The sequence below is a fragment of the Rhinolophus sinicus genome, linkage group LG13 (assembly GCF_036562045.2).
Source record: "Rhinolophus sinicus isolate RSC01 linkage group LG13, ASM3656204v1, whole genome shotgun sequence".
Taxonomy (NCBI): Eukaryota; Metazoa; Chordata; class Mammalia; order Chiroptera; family Rhinolophidae; genus Rhinolophus; species Rhinolophus sinicus.
The window spans coordinates 35,998,605-36,016,952 of record NC_133762.1 but is presented as its reverse complement, the minus strand read 5'-3'; the positions used below and the strand labels follow the sequence as shown (position 1 = coordinate 36,016,952).

At 42.7% G+C, this 18,348-nt stretch overlaps 1 protein-coding gene across 5 annotated transcripts in view; it reads left to right on the top strand.

The window, feature by feature from the left end:
* PHF20 (PHD finger protein 20) overlaps positions 1-18,348 on the top strand; it is a 116,270-nt gene that overhangs the window by 939 nt on the left and 96,983 nt on the right. Inside the window, exon 1 of one of the 5 annotated variants that reach the window (XM_074317597.1) lies at positions 7,392-7,566. The exons of the other annotated variants lie outside the window; for them this stretch is intronic. The gene's annotated coding sequence lies outside the window, so the exon portion shown is untranslated. Of the gene's footprint in view, positions 1-7,391; positions 7,567-18,348 lie in introns of those variants that run through there. 5 annotated transcript variants of the gene reach the window in all.

Genomic DNA, 18,348 nt, shown 5'->3' with positions numbered 1-18,348 from the left:
AAATTTAGGGGACACTTCTTTTCTCCAACCCTGCAATTCTGGGGTGCACCTCGTTTCCTGATGCTACTGAAAATAAAATCGAAATCCTGAAGTTTAAGGGTACATATTTGCAATTACACAAATAAGGGAATTTGCTGCACTTTCCAGTCACTTTTTGGATTTGCATCTTTTTTCATGAGTTCCCGAAATCGAACTACCTTATTTCCTGGGGGATACTTATTTTAATGTCTGAGAGTGTGTACCCCCAGATGTACAGAATGCACCCCTCTTGGTTACACAATTCTCAGGGAGCAGTAACCTTCCTGATGCTTCTTAAATCTGGGAGGGCACACCTTTTTTCTCTGAGTCCGATCTTTACCAAACTATGGTCCATGGTTCTTGAGCTTTTCTGCCCTCCAAGACATTTTCTTTCCTCGGTTTCCTTCCCTTTTTTCCTTCCCATTTCCATTTAGGTGTTTTTCCTATGGTCAGTGCACCCATTTCCTCTTCTTTTGATGAATGGGTATCTTGAGCACAACACTTTCTCTGCTTTTATGGCTTTTTTTTCTGAGCACACTTCCTAGTCACACCTCCTGAATTCCCTTCCCCTAAAGGGAGGGTCCCCCTCCTAAAGGGGTGTCTGCATGTTTTCCTTTTCTATGTCTACTTTACCTTTTTTCTGATTTCTGGTAACAGGAACTCTCTTCCCTCTCGGCTTGCTCTATCCCCAGGCATTTTTTTGGTTTCTAACTGTCATTGGACACTGCTCTGCTTGCTGGTGGCAGTAGAGATTTTCCCCTTTCTTCCCCTGGCACCGGAGGTGACCTCAGGTCCAGGACTACCTGATGCCCCAAGCGCTGGATTCCAACCGGAAATGAATCCCCTCTCATTTCTTTGGTTATTCACAGGACTCTTAATCCTCCTGGTGATTTGCTGCCTTTACCATTCTGCCTTGATAGTACTGTTTTCTTCTTTGCTTTATTTCCCTCAAGAAATTCTTTTAGTCTTGGTTTCAGCTAATAAAACTTCCTCTCTCTATTGGCTTTTCTTCATTCCTTTTATCAAGAAAAGAGGTCATTTGGAGGAACCTCTTAGTTTTTTTGTTCTTGTCCATGGGTTGCAGGTGGGGGATGGACTTAACTCTCCCTATCATCCTCTCACATATCTGCCAAGCCTTGCTCCCAACCCTCACCTTAAAATCTACAAGTATCTGGGCCCTCTTCTCTCTTTAAGAGCCTCTCAGTAGGTTCTTTTGTATTTCCCTCTGCCTTTCCAGATCTTACTTAGGGCTTTTCCGCCTGAGCCCCTAACCAGATTAATTTTGCCACAGCTGAAACCCCAAGTGCTTATGGGATAATGACACCTCTGACCTTTCTCCTTTTTTAGGAAGTACTTGAGTGTGCAGCTGTAAGGGGCCTCCGTGGAGGAGAGAGTTTAGGCCTGCGAAGCTATACTGGCAGGACAAGGCAGGAAAATACTGCATTTTTAGGACTACATCCTTCTGAATGTCATTTGGAGATTGGACGTTTGCCAAGCACCTGCTTCTTAGGGATGCTAGGGGATATAATGAGACTCCCAGGAACCTGTAGGAAATAATGGGGCTTGTGGAGAAGTGTGCTGAACTCAGTGTTGGAACTTGAATAAAATTAACCATTATTATATTTTCAGAATAACTAAGCTGTTTTATATTTCATGTTCAAGAAAGCCCTGAAGCTAGGTTGTGCTATTTCAGGAAGTGAAATAGATGCCATATTTAGATTATTTGGTCATTATTAGTAAGTACCAAATTCATGAGAAAACATTGGAGGTCTGTCTGAGCAGTACATAAACTGTGGTATACAGCAAGTGAACAGGTACTTCGTCTGCCTGTTTGGTGCTTATCTGTGTACTGCTCTGTACAGTGCACTGTTCAACTACACCACTGCTTCTCAAACTTGAATGTGAGTATAAATCACTTGGGCAGGGGCGGGTCTTGCTAAAATACTGATTCTGATCTAGTAGGTTTAGGGCGGGGCCTGAGTATCTGTGTTTATAATTCCCAGGTGATGCTAATGTTATTGAAATACACTTTGAGTAGTGAGATGCTATACATAATAGCCAAAGATTTCTCTGTGAAAATAGAAAGGTGGTTGGTTAGCTTTATGCTGGGGTATTATTTTCCATTTTCTCTTTATCCAGACACATCCCTTCAAGTTTGTACCAGGCATGGTCCCCTTCTGAGGACTATCAGTTATACTCAGTTTCAGTTATTCTAGCATTTAGCTTTTAAAACGATGGCTGAAACTTCTCCAGGAGTTTGATTGCTATGTATTTTGTTAAATTTAAGTGCGTAAATATTTCTTGCTTAAATGTGAGCATAATTCTTGACATAGAATCATTCTAGTAAATACTTCATAGCTGATCATCAGCCAGCTTGTGTCGCTGGTTCCTCACCTGTCCTCCTACCATGGGCAAGGAGTCTGAGATACTGCCAGGGTCCCAGGTGTTGGAATTTCCAAGGGGTCCTTCTTGGTGTTCCAGGTTCTGGAAATAGGCCTGGGAAAGGCAGGTGCTTGCACCTTGAATGGAAGCTGCTGGCTTAGCTCTGTATGGGAGCTTCAGAAAGGCGAATGCTGGTGGGAAGATGACCTTCTTTGATGGGGGTCATGCCTTATGATGCTCTCTTTCCCTTTGTACCCACATCTCTAATCTATTTCTAAGTCTTAGTGGGTTTTTCCTTTCTAAATGTCTTAGGTCATCTCTACCTATTTCCCTGGCTGTCACCTGTCATGGCCTTTTTCCAGCATGATCCTATTCTGGGCCCTAATCAGGACAAACCTGAATGACTAGACCGTTTTGTGTCTTGGTCCTTCCCCCTCCCCCATCCCTCACATGAATGTCAGATCCTCTTCAGTAACGGATTTGATCTTGATTTGGCTCTAGTCCCAGCTCTTCCACTCACTGTGAGACCTCAGGCAAGTCATTTAATGCTACTGGGCCTCATTCTCCCCATTTGTAAAGTGAGGGGCTGATTATCTCCAAGGTCTACCCTGCCCTGAGTCTTTGTTAGTACCTTGCTTAGAAACCCAGTGTCTGGGAGTTTGTTGTAGCAGATCTGATTTCCTTCATGTGCTCTGTTGGGCAGGCTGCCAATCATTCTCGTCCGAGTCGCTTCTGCCACTGTCTCTTTTTCAGCCGAGGCGTCCAGCTTGTCCTCACACCCAACTTCAGCGTTCTTCTGCCTCCATGTCCTCTGCCACTTCCATGTTTTATTTCATTCAAAATTGCCTAAACTTATCAAAGAAGTCTTCCTTGAATTCTCCATTAAATGTAAGCTACTCTTCTCATGAAGAGAGGTACTGTATTTACATACAATATGTTTACTTGTAAGTTCTCTTACCCGATGTATATTTAAAAAATGTTTCCCCACCTCCCCATCCCAGCTTTCTTTTTCACTTTGAATTAGCAGTGTAGGTAGAATGAAATTTAAAAGGGAAGCAGGTAGTTTGCCTTGGGCTGGAGTTGGGGAAAGTGAGATGTAATGCTTTTAGCCCTCTACTCCCAAGGTCTCCCATAATCTGTGGGAAATCAGCTACTGGTACTTACTTCTTCCTGGATTTTAAAGGTGCTTAAACTCCCTATCTGAAATTTGAAAGTGCATCCTAAGAGCAAGCACCATTTAAAAATTACTTCCAAGTGTTCTTCCTTATAGGAATATACTCAGCCACAAAACCCCAGACAAGATGCTAAAGGCAATGATAAGAAATCTAGATTTTAAATTACTTCATCAGTGAGTAAAACTAACAGTTTTTTGAGAACACCTGGTTATTCACAAAGGCAGTTGCTGACACTGCGTGGAAATCAGGGCTCTAAAGTATATAAGATGTGATCAAACGATACAATGGAATGTTTAAATAAAAAAGTTTATTACAGTAAAAGACACACTACCATTCATCTTCCTCAAGATACTCCCCATTGCTTTGAACACACTTAACCTCATCGTTCTTGCCACTTTCTGAAGCAGTTCTGGAAGTCCTTTTTCGTGAGTGTCTTTACTTCATCTTCTATCGTGACAACGCTTTGTGTCACACATTGCTTCTGGTATGGCAATTTGTGTCAAATAAAAACATCACAGCGTGTCCTCATCCACCTTATTCAGCGGATCTGGCACCATGCAACTTCTTGCTCTTTCCCAAAGTCAAAATGACCGTGAAAGAAAAACGTTTTGAATTGATTCAGGACATTGAGGCAACCATGACAGCGCAACTAAAGACACTCATAAAAGAGGACTTCCAGAACTGCTTCAGAAAGTGGCGAGAACAATGGGATAAGTGTGTTTGAAGCGAAGGGGAGTATTTTGAGGGGGTTAATGGCAATGTGTCTTTCACTATAATTTAAAAAAAATTTTTAAACATTCACCATATTTTTGGTCACCTTGTCTGTAACCTCCAACATTCCTTCCTCATCTTTCTAGGAAGTAATGGAGGGAAGTTTACTTTTTTTTTTTAAAGATTCTATTGGGGAAGGGGAACAGGACTTTTTGGGGAACAGTGTGTACTTCCAGGACTTTTTTCCAAGTCAAGTTGTTGTCCTGTTTCAATCTTAGTTGTGGAGGGTGCTGTTCAGCTTCAAGTTGTCCTTTCAGTCTTAGGTGTGGAGGGTGCAGCTCAGCTCCAGGTCCAGTTGCCATTGCTAGTTGCAGGGGGCACAGCCCACTATCCCTTGTGGGAGTCGAACCGGCAACCTTGTGGTTGAGAGGATGCGCTCCAACCAACTGAGCCATCCGGGAGCTCAGCGGCAGCTCAGCTCAAGGTGCCGTGTTCAATCTTAGTTGCAGGGGGCGCAGCCCACCATCCCAGTTGAGGAGTCAAACTGGCAACCTTGTGGTTGAGAGCCCACTGGCCCATGTGGGAATCTAACCGGCAGCCTTTGGCATTAGGAACACGGAACTCCAACCGCCTGAGCCACCGGGCCAGCCCTACATTTTTCTTGATAAACATTCTTTAAGCCAAAATGTATGCTAAGAGCCTCCTTTCCAAGATTATAAACTTGGAAAGAAAAGGGAGGATGCTGTCCCTGTTTATCTCTCAGCAACTGTACCTTGCAGATTGTTGACTGACTACCATTGGGTTAACCTATTGCAAATTGAAACCCTGATTCGTCATGATGGTGTGACAACTTTGCTAGATCTTGGGCTAGGTATCCATCCAGCTGTCCTTTGCTTTCTTTGGCCAAATGGAAGCAATGAGCTTGCAGAAATCCCGTAAAATTTTTGGAGCCTGGTATGAGTCACCAAGTGTAAATAGTACAGTTGTATTAAAGGGAGGTGGTGCCTGAATCTGTGGACTTCGGGGAAAGAGGGAGAGGAGGAGGCTGGGGGAGGATTTAAAACGATGGTTGTATTCAATGAGAGCTTATTCCGTGTCAGGAAACATAATCCCAGGATTAAAAAGGCTGACTCCCAGGCATCATGGATGCTATTTGGGCTCTCTTTGTCCTCGTGGAGACTTGACTTTCAAGAGGTCTCTTTTTTGCATGGAAAAGGTGCATGGTTAGGTGGATTGACATGCCTTCCTTGCTTCTACAGGTGCACAGGTATTGGGATTTCTAGGTTGTGGAACCCTGGCCTGGAAATGTGGACATTTTACAATCATAATTACTACACCAAGCATTTTTTTGAGTAGTCTATTGGAGCTTTTTTTTTTCCCCCCAAGTCAAGTTGTTGTCCTTTAAATCTTAGTTGTGGAGGGTGCTCAGCTTCAAGTTGCTGTCCTTTCAGTCTTAGTTGTGGAGGGTGCAGCTCAGCTTCAGGTCCAGTTGCCGTTGCTAGTTGCAGGGGACACAGCCCACCATCCCTTGCTGGAGTCGAACCAGCAACCTTGTGGTTGAGAGGACGTGCTCCAAGCAAATGAGCCATCCAGGAGCTCAGCGGCAGCTCAGCTCAAGGTGCCATGTTCAATCTTTAGTTGCAGGGGGCAAAGCCCACCATCCCTTGCGGGACTCGAGGAATTGAACTGGGAACCTTGTGGTTGAGAGCCCACTGGCCCATGTGGGAATCGAACTGGCAGTCTTCGGAGTTAGGAGCATGGCGCTCCAACCGCCTGAGCCACCAGGCTGGCCCTCTATTGGATTTTATTCAATGTTTACAATTTGTCTATTAGATGAGGAAACTGAGATTAAGTAACTTGTCCAGAGTCATGGCTAATAGAGTCCAGATTTCTTTGTCTGCAATCCTGGTGTTCTTACATCTTCCTCTCTCTACAGCTGCCATCCCCCCCCCCCGCCCTCGCCCTTTCTCTCCCCCTCCCCCCCTGAGTAAGTCACTTTAATCACAGTATCAAACAGGTGGAAGCCTGGAACCCAGGACTGAGGTACTGCTGAGAGAAAGGGTGGCCTTGCCCTTTCACCCCAGATTCCATTCCTGACCATGCAAACATTCCTTAATTGTAGAAGCTCCACTTTCGCAGCTCAGGCTGTCTTTCTCCCTTTCTTGAGACACTTGGGAATGGATGGTTTGGGCTGCTCGACTGTCCGTTTGTCCCATGGAGTAGTGAATGCTCTCCAGTGTGCTTTAATGAGTAGGAAATTGGTCATGCTATGACCTCTGTGAGAATTATACATCTGTAATTGAGAAAGGCAAGAGAAAGAGGCGGCCTTTTGTGTTCAGGCTGCATGGCATGTAGTGGTAAGAACCAGGATTTAGAGCAGAATGCCTGAATTTGAATTCCAGCATCTGCCACTGTCTTGGGGCTCTATGTAACTTGGGCATGTGGTTTAAACCTCTTGGGCCTCTCACTGGCGTGGACGCTGGAGGCAGACATCCACCAGGGCAAGTCACTTAACCTGTCTGGACCTCTGTTTCCACACTCAAGTATCATAACGGCCTCCCATTGATCATTGGAAGTACGTATTGGTAAATGTTACCCATTTCCTACATTTCCTACTCTGTAAAATGGGAATAAGAAAACCTAATTCATAAGGTTAGCAAAACTTGCTGAACTGTGAAGACTTGTCTATGTCACCATTATTTTTGTTTTATTCCTCTCACAAATGTTTGTAAAATTTCCCTCATGGACCTTGTTTGTTAGTTTGTTAGTTTGTATTTCATTCATAACTACGTAACTATTGTCTGTAAGAGAGAAAGACACTTAAAATTTCCCCTCATTTTCATACTTAACAGTACTCCTTTCATTTCATTAGTGTTTAGATATCCCAAAAGTGTTAATTTTTTTTTCCAAAATTTTATTGGGAATATTGGGGAACAGTGTGTTTCTCCAGGGCTCATCAGCTCCAAGTCGTTGTCCTTCAATCTAGTTGTGGAGGGCGCAGCTCAGCTCCAAGTCCAGTCACCGTTTTCAATCTTCAGTTGCAGGGGGCGTAACCCACCATCCCCTGGATGGGAATTGAACCAGCAACCTTGTGGTTGAGAGCTCGCGCTCTGACCAGCTGAGCCATCCGGCCACCCCTCCAGAAGCTCAGTGGCAGCTCGTTGTCTTCAATCTAGTTGTGGAGGGCGCAGCTCACTGGCCCATGTGGGAATCGAACCCGTAACCCTGTTGGTCAGATCTCCCACTCTAACCAACTGAGCCACCCGGCCGCCCCCTAAAGGTATTATTTTTAAAAGCAGCATAAGTATAGTGGGTTTTGGAAGAGGTCCTGCTTCTGAAATTCCAGCTCTTCCACCTAGCTGGTGACCGTGGGCAAGTTATTTGCTCCAAGCCTCCTTTCCCTCCTCTGGAAAGTGGGATAATACTGCCAACTTGTCTGCGTTCTTGGGAATGAGATATATGTCAAGGATTTAACCTGTGGTGAAGACTAAGTAAATGTTAGCCATGTCCTGGTATTAAAAAATAAAGGCCAGGAATAAAAATTAATATTTAAGAATAAGGTGATTAATTCATTAACTGTTAAACTATTTATTTTTAAAACCCCATACGCAGTGAAAGGGTTGTAATTCAGGTAAATGTCTTTGGAGGCCCTGTGGAGTAATGACTACATCTCCAAATTGTTTTCCTTTGTAACATAGTGATACCTCAATTAAAGAATCCTGTAAGAACAGTTTAGTCAGGTATATTTAAAAAAAGACACCCTCCCTTAAAAGGAACCCACACAAACCCACTCCACAGCTCCTGATGTTTATAGATTGTAGCCTCCCCATGACAACCGAACACAGCTTTTCTTTGGCCCCAGGGGTGAAATTGTGATCTGTCTTCAGGTGCCTCATTCCTTGTGTTTTGCCTTCCTCCCCCTGCCTCTAAGGAGTAGAAACAGTTCCTACATTTACCCGTGGATAGCACTTTTCAAAGAGCGAGGTTTTACATGGTTGTCTCCTTGAATCCCTACATCCCTTCAGAGGGGTGGTATTGGTCTCTCTCCTGTTTTTATTCCCTTTTTGCCAGTGAGGAAGCTGAGGTTATCTCTAACAAGCATCTGACCACCCTGTAAGGGCAAGGCTTGCTTGTTAGATGCTGGGGGTGTCTGTAAGGAGGTCAGTGCCTAGGGAGAGATTGGCTCAGAAACAGGCAATTGCAGTGTAGAGTGCTGCATGCTGTGGCCCAGAGGGCAGGCCAGGCTGCCGTCGGAGAAGTTTTTTTTTTTTTTTTAAGATTTTATTGGGGAAGGGGAACAGGACTTTATTGGGGAACAGTGTACTTCCAGGACTTTTTTCCAAGTCAAGTTGTTGTCCTTTCAGTCTCAGTTATGGAGGGTGCAGCTCAGCTCCAGGTCCAGTTGCTGTTGCTAGTTGCAGGGGGCGCAGCCCACCATCCCTTGTGGGACTCGAGGAGTGGAACCGACAGCCTTGTGGTTGAGAGCCCACTGACCCCTGCCATGGGACAGTATTGAAATGAGCCCCTGTCCTAGTAAGCCCTGGTTGGGCCCAATTCTGAAGGACAGGCAGAGGAAGCAGCTTGTTTGAGCAAAGACCTGGAGGTTGGAACTGCAAGGAGTCTGGGTGTGTGGGCTGTAAGAGCAGTAATAACCTTGAGAGCTTACTGTGTGCCAGGCTCTGTGCTACCGAAGTTTTTATCTTTACAACACCTGTGTGAAGGTATTAAGTAGGTACTGGTACTATCTCTCTTACAGATGAGACTGAGGCTCCCAGAGGAAATGGCTTGTGCAAGGTTATCTGGGAAATGGTGGAGCTGGGACCCCAAGCCAGGCAGGCTCACTCCACAAAGTTCTGGTCATAACCACAGTGCGCCACTGCCCCCCTGCTAAGGCTCCCTGCTTCCCTCCTTTTAAGCTCCCATCGAGTTTGGTCTGGTCATAATGGTTAACTCACGACCGCCTGCTGCTCCACTGAGTAGTTTGAACTCTGTTCTGTAGGGAAACTACTGAACTGTTTATTTGTTTTTTATTTTTTATTTTATTTTGTTTTAGTTTATTTATTTTATTTTATTTTATTTTTTATTGGGGAAGGGGAACAGGACTTTATTGGGGAACAATGTACACTTCTAGGACTTTTCTCCAAGTCAAGTTGTCCTTTCAATCTTAGTTGTGGAGGGTTCTGTTCAGCTTCAAGTTGTTCTTTCAGTCTTAGTTGTGGAGGGCGCAGCTCAGCTCCAGGTCCAGTTGCCGTTGCTAGTTGCAGGGGGCGCAGCTCAGCTCCAGGTCCAGTTGCCGTTGCTAGTTGCAGGGGGCGCAGCCCACCATCCCTTGGCGCAGCCCACCATCCCTTGTGGGACTCGAGGAATTGAACTGGCAGCCTTGTGGTTGAGAGTCCACTGGCCCATGTGGGAATCGAACCGGCAGCCTTCGGAGTTAGGAGCATGGAGCTCTAACCGCCTGAGCCACCGGCCCGGCCCCCTGTTTGTTTGTTTGTTTGTTTGTTTTTTTAATTGAGATACCATTGACATATAACCTGAACTGTTTTAAACAGAGGCGTCTTACAATCAGGTTTGTGTTTTAGAAATACCACTGAGGTAGCAGTGAGGAAGGTTAGCCACAGTACTAGTTGACCCGAGTCAGACTACCTGGCTTTAATTCCTTCCCCCAATAATTGCTAGCTTTGTCATTTGGGTAGCTTACTTTCTGAACCTATTTTCCCATCTGTAAAATAGGAATAATAATAATCTTCATTACGAACCTATGAAGTAGACCCCAGATGATGTATTAATATATATAAAGTAACATATTTTGCCGCGTTTAATGTGCACTTTTTTGCCCAAATTTGTCAGGGAAAAGCAAGGATGCACATTATACATGGGTAGTACTAATTCCTATTTATATAAATGTTTTTAATTATTTTATTTATGCTTATGAGTTAAAGTGTAACTCTAGAAATCAATAACGATATCCATATGCAAAATACCCTGGAAAACGATAATCGATTTTGTTAACCTTATCACGAACTTGCAACGATGAAGAGTTCTTGGCCTTCTATGATGTGTAAATACCATAAATTTGTTACCGGTACATAAAATTTCTTGTACCTTGTATCTGTTCTTGTGTTTTGTAATTATTACATAAAATTTCTTGTACCATAATTTGTTAAAAAATGAATGCTAAAATTCCTTTATAGTATATAATACAAAAAACAAGTACCTAAATGTAAACAAATAAAAATTTGAATTAAAAAATTAAAATGAAAGATTTTTTCCCCCTTGAAACTTTGGGCCAAAAATGTGGGTGCATGCGCATTATACACAGCAAAATACGGTACTTAGTATAGTGTCTGTCATAAAATAGGCAGTCAGAAGATGTCAGCTTAAAAGACAGTATTGATTTGGGTCTGGGGAGGCTTTGAGCTCCATGAGAGCTGTTGCAGTAATGGGATGAGAACTGATGGAGACCCTGGACTGGGCAACCACTCAGCAAGGGGAGAAGTAGCTGTTACAAAATGCTGACTGAGAGTGGGAAGCAAGGGCAATGCCCATGTTTCTAGCTTGGCACATTGGCCAGTCTTTGGGCCTTAAACTGTGATGGGGAGAAAACGAGAAGGAACTTGTGAGTGAGATAATTAGCTCAGTGAGGTTGAGTAATGCGCCAAAGGTCATTCAGCACATATTCTGGAGCCGAGCCTGGGCACTGCCTCTGGGAAGAGCCGCTGACTTAGCCAGCTCGTTCTCAGTACTTTGAAATGAGTAAACTCAACCTGTGTTTGCTGTCTGTCTGAATTTTAATTGTGGGAGGAAAAGCTAGGGTCTTGGAGAAAGCATTTCAAGTATCTGGGAAGAAGGCAAGGGAATTTTTTTGGCCAATTTCTTTCCTCCCTTCCTCCTTCTCTGACTCTCCCCTTCTGTTTACTTCCTTTCTTAGCCCTTCAAGTAAAAAAGGCTAATTCAGCTCTTTTAGTGTGACCTAGGAAAGGGCCTGAAGGAATGGAAATGGTCTTTGCTTTAGACCCAGTCTTCCTTCTGTGTCCTTGAAACTTGAGGACAGTGGTGAAGAGGCCGTTCCAGCTACTTGAATCAACTTGTCACTTCCTTAGGACTAAAGTTGTTCATTTTATGTTCTTTAGTATATTGGACACTATTTGTTAGTATTTCATAATAACATTGACTGTAATCCTTTGTATCTGATGTCCTTTTTGTTTGTACTACTGTTACACAACCATTTTATCGCCAGTACTGAGTATTTAGTGCTTATTGTGCTAAGCACTTAACATCCATTAACTCATTCCTCACAATAAACCCAGGAGGTAGGAGTTATTAATCTCATTTTATAGATGGGCAAACAGAGGGAGGCTCAGTGATTCTTCTCATCTTCATTCAGCCTCCCAGGACTGGCCAGAATTGAGTCTAAAGCCTGTCTGCTCCCATCCCTGTGCACTCCCTGGTCTTCCTCCAAGACAGAACTTTGGCAGAGGCCCTTGAAAGCTTCCTCCTGTGAGACCTATGTGTCACTGGACCTATGAATATTGTTTATGCTTTTCTGGGACAGCAGGCAGAGTCTCCACCTCCTAGGCTCAGGGCCCCGGTACGGAAGGGAGCTCATTCCCACCTGAGGCCCCTGACCTCTAGGACTTTGCCTCTGCCTAGATAGAATTTTCCTCCCCTAGATCTTCACATGGGTGTCTCCTTGTCATTTAGATCTCTGCTCAGACCTCAGCTCCTAGCCCATTCTAACTGCCTCATCTAAAAGGGTCCTCCCATGTCACTAGTTTACATTATTTTGTTGGGTTTTTAGCCATAGTACTTAGCCTGCCAGAAATTCTCTTCTTTGTCTGTGTTTATCTTGTTTTCGCCTGCCTTCCCCACTAGAGAACAGGGTTGGGGTTATCTCATCTTTAGTATCTATCTCCAGCACTTAACCGGCACTCAATAACTATTGAATGGAGGAGGCCTAAAGATTTAAGCAGGTCTTTCACTTGCAGTGCCCCTCAATTGAAAGGGGGTTGCATTAAGTTTAAAAAGCACCATCACCCTTTAATGGAGGAGGTGGAATGCAGTCCTGGTGGTAAGTACTATTAAGTTGTCCCAAAGCCTGATCTGTAGTTTCTGGGGTTTGACAGTCATTCCTTGAGTGTGACAGAGTCTGTTTCCCCCAAGCCTGACTCAGAGCTGACTAGTTGAAACGTCTTGTTCCATACCCATCTATCACTTTAATTCTGGGTTGCTTTAAGCCCTCAATACCTTTTCTCAGCACAATGGGGTTGCTGAGGGCAGGACTTGCAGTTACCATGGCTATAGTACTCTTTTTACCTCTTTCAAAAAGAAAACCCAGAGTCCTTATCAGTGTGTATATCATTAACTGTAAATGTATCACGAATTCAGAAAATTCTCCTGCCATTTTTTGAATACCTTCTTTTCTAGACAAATACGGGCTTTGCAGATCTTTTCTCAAGTAATCCTTATAATAAGCACCCAAGATAGGGGCCATTAATCCTCATTTGATAAGTTAGGAAAGAGAACTCAAAGATGTAGTTGGTAAACAAACGTAGTGGTTAAGAATTGGAAGCCACGCAGCCCTAGATTCAAATCCTGGCTCAGCCTCTTATGATATGGGTGTCTTAGGGTGTCCCTAATTTTTCTTTGTTCCTCTGTTTGCTCATCTTTACAATGAGGGTTAGTAATAGCGCTTAACCTCTGTGGTTGTGGTAAGGATTACATGACAGTATGTGTAGAGTTAGCTATTATAATCATAAATTTTTTATGTAGGTCTTGTTAGTCTGCATAAGGGTATTTTATATCTGCTCTTTTTTTTTTTTATGAGGTTAATTCACATCCTCGTCATTTTAGTAGCTTGGTAGCTTTCTTAATTTCGTTTATCAGGCGTTTGTTGAACACCAGTCATTCGTTTCCCTAATAGAGCTTATAGTGTAGTCCCACTGTATTAGGTTTTGCTTACATATTTTCTTGTTCTTAAAACATATGAACTATATCTAGTTTCCCCAGAATTGTATGTAAAGAGCCATTGCTTTTTCCTTGTTTTCACAAATGATTTATTTTTATCCTGAGCTGTATTTTGCAGATTGAAATTACTGAGCCCAAGTGCATAGGCAGTTTTACAGCTTGTTCCTTGCTTCCAGATTGAGGTATAAAAAGATGGTTATAGTCAGGGCCCTAGGCAGTGGTTCAAGTGTTCTAGTTTCCTCACTGCTGGATCAGTCTTAGGTTTTGTCCTTTCTGAAAAATTAAATATTTCTATTGTTATATAATGGTGTGGTAATTCTGACACAACACTTGAAAAGCACTTGGTTGATTAATCTTGTATTCAAATTATGTTTATATCTAATGGCATGAATATAAGCATAGAAACGACTTTGGTAGGGGAAAGAGGAAGGGCCTTTGAGAAGTGGTTTGTCTGCCTCTGGGAAAATCCTGTTACCTATGTTAAGATGGATGTCTCCTGTCTTGGAGGACCTTGAAAGCTGCTAACCCCTGTGTACCTTGGTTTCTTTCTGCACCTCAGTTCCCTGTCTTTACCATGGGGATGTGACATTTAGTCCTAATCATGTGGCGGTTGTGAAGATCCTGTACAATACTGTAGTATAAGATTATTTAATATGTAATTTTTTATTGAGGTATAATTGATACATAACATTGTGTAAGTTTAAGATTTACAATGCGATGATTTGATACACTTGTGTACTGGAAAATGATCACCACCCAGGTGTTAGCTAACCTCCATCGTGTCACATAATTACCAGTTCTTTTTTGTAATAAGAATGTTGAAGATCTACCCTCTTAGCAACTTTCAAGTGTATGATACAGTATTATTACCAATAATCACCATGCTATACATTAAGTCCCTAGAACTTATTCATCTTGTAAATGAAAGTTTGCACCCTTTTTTTTTCTTCATTCCCCTCATCCCCCAAATCCTGGAAAACACCATTCCATTCTCTGTTTGAATGAGTTTGTCTTTTTTAGATTCCACACGGGATGTAAAACACTATTTGTCTTTCTCTGATTTATATCCCTTGGCATAATGCCGTCAAGGTCCATCCATGTTGTCACAAATGGCAGGATTTCCTTCTTAGGCCTGAATAATAATCCATAGTGTGTCTTCTTTATCCATATGCCCATAGACAAACACTTAGGTTGTTTCAGTATCTTGGCTATTGTGAATAATTCTGCAGTTGTGACCAAACAGAAAGAGTTCATCCACCCAGCACTTGGAGAGCCTAACACTAAACACTGGTAACTGCAGTGAAGAAATTGGAGTTACTTTATTTGCAAAGCGGTAAGCAAGGAGAAGGGGAAAGCTATGGCTCAAAAACCCAAACTCCCCGATCCAGGGTTTGATGTATGTTTTTAAGGGGTTGGGGCAATAGGTATGTGGAAGCACTGGTGGAGCAGTTAATTGGAGGACCTTGGAGCCTGCCCATTTATGGTAAGGGGCTTCGGCACCCATCTTCCTGGACAGTGGACCCTGTACCTCTGAAAGGGTTCCAGTGTTCCGGTTCTGATTGTGTCCTTGTCCTTTGGTTTTGGGGAGTGAGGGGGCAAGACTTTGTTTCTTTGGTGCAGCTGGAGATCAAAGTTCTCTCCTCTACACATGCTTCAGCTGCATGACTTACAGTTTTGGTCTGTTGTCTCTGAAAAGCAACTCGGTATCTTTTTAAACAGGATAAGCCCATTTTGAGTTGGTTCTGCGGGTTACAAATCTCTCCTTTTTGTTGTTCATTCCTCAGTCTTGAGGGAAATAGGGCAACAGGTCTAGGTTCAATTAAGAAGGGTGACTAGCTTCAAGATGGAGTCAGGTTTGTCTGCCCGTTGTGCCCCTCTTATCTGGCTCTTACAATGCACTCGCCTCTGCTGTGATGGTTTCCGAGCCTTAGAGGGGACATTATGCGTGTTCAATTTATAATCAGAGACCATAGCAACAGTAGTAGAGAGTAACAGGTGTACCCTGCTGTGACCCATGTAAGCCAGGTACCAGGCTGGTATCCCAAGGGGCATTTATTGGCTTCCAAAGTCAATCTTAATTCTTTAAAACTTTCTGGTCATATCCAAGTCTCTGCATCTCTCTCTCAAACATGACAACCCAGACAAAGCCTTGATAATAAAACCAGTTTCCAATTATGTCTAGTAGACATCTTCCAAGCCAAGAACCCAATTTCTCTCACTGGAAATGGAAGCTCCGTAGGTCAGCCACGTCTGGTCAGCAGCAAGCAGTACAGATCTGTCCCTGGAGCAATTAATCCAGGCAGCTGCTTGGACAGAATCTGGGGAGACCGTCCCAGCCAGGGGTTGTTGAACCACAGGTAGAAAGCCCACTCAGGGCGAAGTCCCATCTAAGTCACCATTTTTGTTACCCAAAAGAGAGAGTTTGTCCAACCAGCACTAGCAGAGCCTAACACTAAACACTAAGATTTACATATTTAAATAATGTTTTTTAAAAATATAAAGAAGTAATCAAAAATTAAAATCTTACCAACTAGATAATCCCTGGAAGTATATTCTTAAGGTTAGAAAATTGTAACAATACAGAAAGGTAAAAAGTGAAAAGTCAAATTTTCATGCTCTATTCCTCTCGTTTAAAGGAACTGCTTAGACAGTTTCTTAGTTTCTTCCACGGAATCACTTTATGAATGTGCTGTAATGGATCTGTCTGTTTATGTGTTTGTTTACATAAAAGGCATAATACCATACATACGCCTCTACGTATACCAGGCCTTTTGTTAGTTGTCACTGTATCTGGCAGATGGCTTCACATCATCTGTAGATTGCCGTTATTCCACTTAATAGCTGTACAACATTCTATTGTATGGATGAAGCATAATTCATTTAATTAGGCCTCATTTTTATTTTTCACTTTTATTTTTTTTAAGTGTGTTTTCCAGGACCCATCACCTCCAAGTCAAGTAGTTGCTTCAATTTAGTTGTGGAGGAGGCCTCTTGATGGAGAGTGTAGCCTCAGAAACCGCAAAGTTATATTGCTCACTCTTACAGGTATTTTGGCAGACTCTGGGGGATGTATCTGTAGGATAAGTTAACGGCAGTGGGACTGCGGGGTTTCAGGTATGTGCATTTTTGTGGGTAGTGCCAAGTTGCCTCTAGAAAAGCAATTTATTCTTCTCTCAACAGTATATATAAGCAGACTCTTTTCTCCTCATCCCTGTAAACGTTGGGTAGCCTACCTTTCTGAGATTTGCCTATCTGAGAAGGGGAAAATTGTTATTTCGCTTTTCATTTTCTTTAATTTAGGGTGAGGTTATATGGATATAATACCACATGCTTATTAGTTCTTTGCCTTATTCCCCTCCTTCCCTCCGGTGATCTGCAGTTCTTACATTTTGCCCATTTTTAAGTGAGTTGACTTTTTTGTTCTTGGTTTGTATGTACTCTTTGTTAATAAAGGAAGTTAGCTTTTTGTCATATGTGTTGCAGTTATTTTCTCCTAGTTTGTCATTTGTGAAAATGCTTTCAAACTGTATTACGCAGTGTACAGTTAAAGCTTTCATTGTCATTGATACAGGGGCATTGACTGAATATTGTATTTAAGGAAATAAGCGAGGCTCTCTGTCTGCTGTGTAGCAGTGGTGTCCCATTGTAGGGAAATTTGACTGTAAAGGAGTAATTCGAAGTCCTGCCAAGGCCTTTAATGGAATCCTGTATAAATACAGATTGCATCAGATTTGTTTCTCTTGGTTTTTCTTGGTGTCCTTATTGAACATACTTCCTTTTCCTTCTTATTCTGCAAGCTGGAGATTTTTAGAAGAAAAGCTAAGGCCCTGAAGAATGGATAAGTTAAAAGCTTATCCAGCAGACCTGGGCTTTTGTTCTGGGGCCTGCCACTGAGCACCTGAACCTTAGCCAAATTACTTTAAGCTTAATTTCCTCATTTGTGATAATAGAATTATTAATGGCTACTATGTAACAATATAGTCCTTACTTTGTACTGGCCCTGTGCTCTTTAAATGGATCATCTCATTTAATCCTGTCACACGCACTACCTGCAGCTAGGTACTATTATTATCACCATCCCCCTTTCACCAGCAGCTCAGTGAGTGTTCAGTGCCTTTCTTCTTGTTTGGCACCACCTTTTCATATAATCTGGGATGCCAAACTATTAATCTGAATATTACTTGATGCGCATGAGGTCAGAGATACAAAGATAACTTGATGTGGTATTTCAGGCAAGCCAAAATGAAGACTTTTCTCTTGATTGGATTTACTTGCACCAGATTTGGTATTTTATTTTCCTGGAGAGTGTTAGGTAAGGCCAGTCAAACCTCTGACTCCCTTCCCCCGGGGTCCACATGAAGCTCTCCTGCTTAACATAGCTTCTCAGTTTATTAGGTTTCAGCTTCCTTAATTTACAACTAGCAACCATTCCTGCCTTAGTTTGATTTGCTTTGTGTGTTTCCCAATGTCAGTCCTTCGGAACAGGGTGTCTAATGGATAGCTAGCTCATCCTTCACATAACGTGTTATTTTTCTTCCGGAAAATTTCTGCTGTGAAAAAAACTGTGTAAATTTAGGAAACTGAGAGGCAAAGAACAATCACCTACAACGTGTTTTTTTTTTTCTTCCACTTTAAAAAAACAACGTATATGTGTTTTAATGTGAGCTCAAAGTGGTGTAATTTTGCATCCTGCCTATTCATGTAATACACTTACTGCAAGCAGATTCCTCCTGAGATGTGACGGACCCACTTCTGTGATTTTTTTCCACATTCATCCATTGCAAGATTGTGCTCCTGATCTGCGGTAGATTTTGCCCTGGCAGTGCTCTGGCGTTGCTTGGGTATTGTTAGGCTGTTGAGGGCCAAAGTTTAGTGGCAAAGAATTTAGGGGTAGCTCGCTGTGTGGAGGTGGCCTGCTCCACTGCTTCGAGAGCTCAAGTGGCTCTATTTCCATCAAAACCACCACTAGCACCTAAAGATAGATTTTACTTATATATAAAATGACTACCAGTCTCGGTACCCAAAGGCTCCATAAAGATTTACTTAGGAAAATGGAGATTGTCAGAATGTACTCAAGAAGAAGTAGAAAATATAA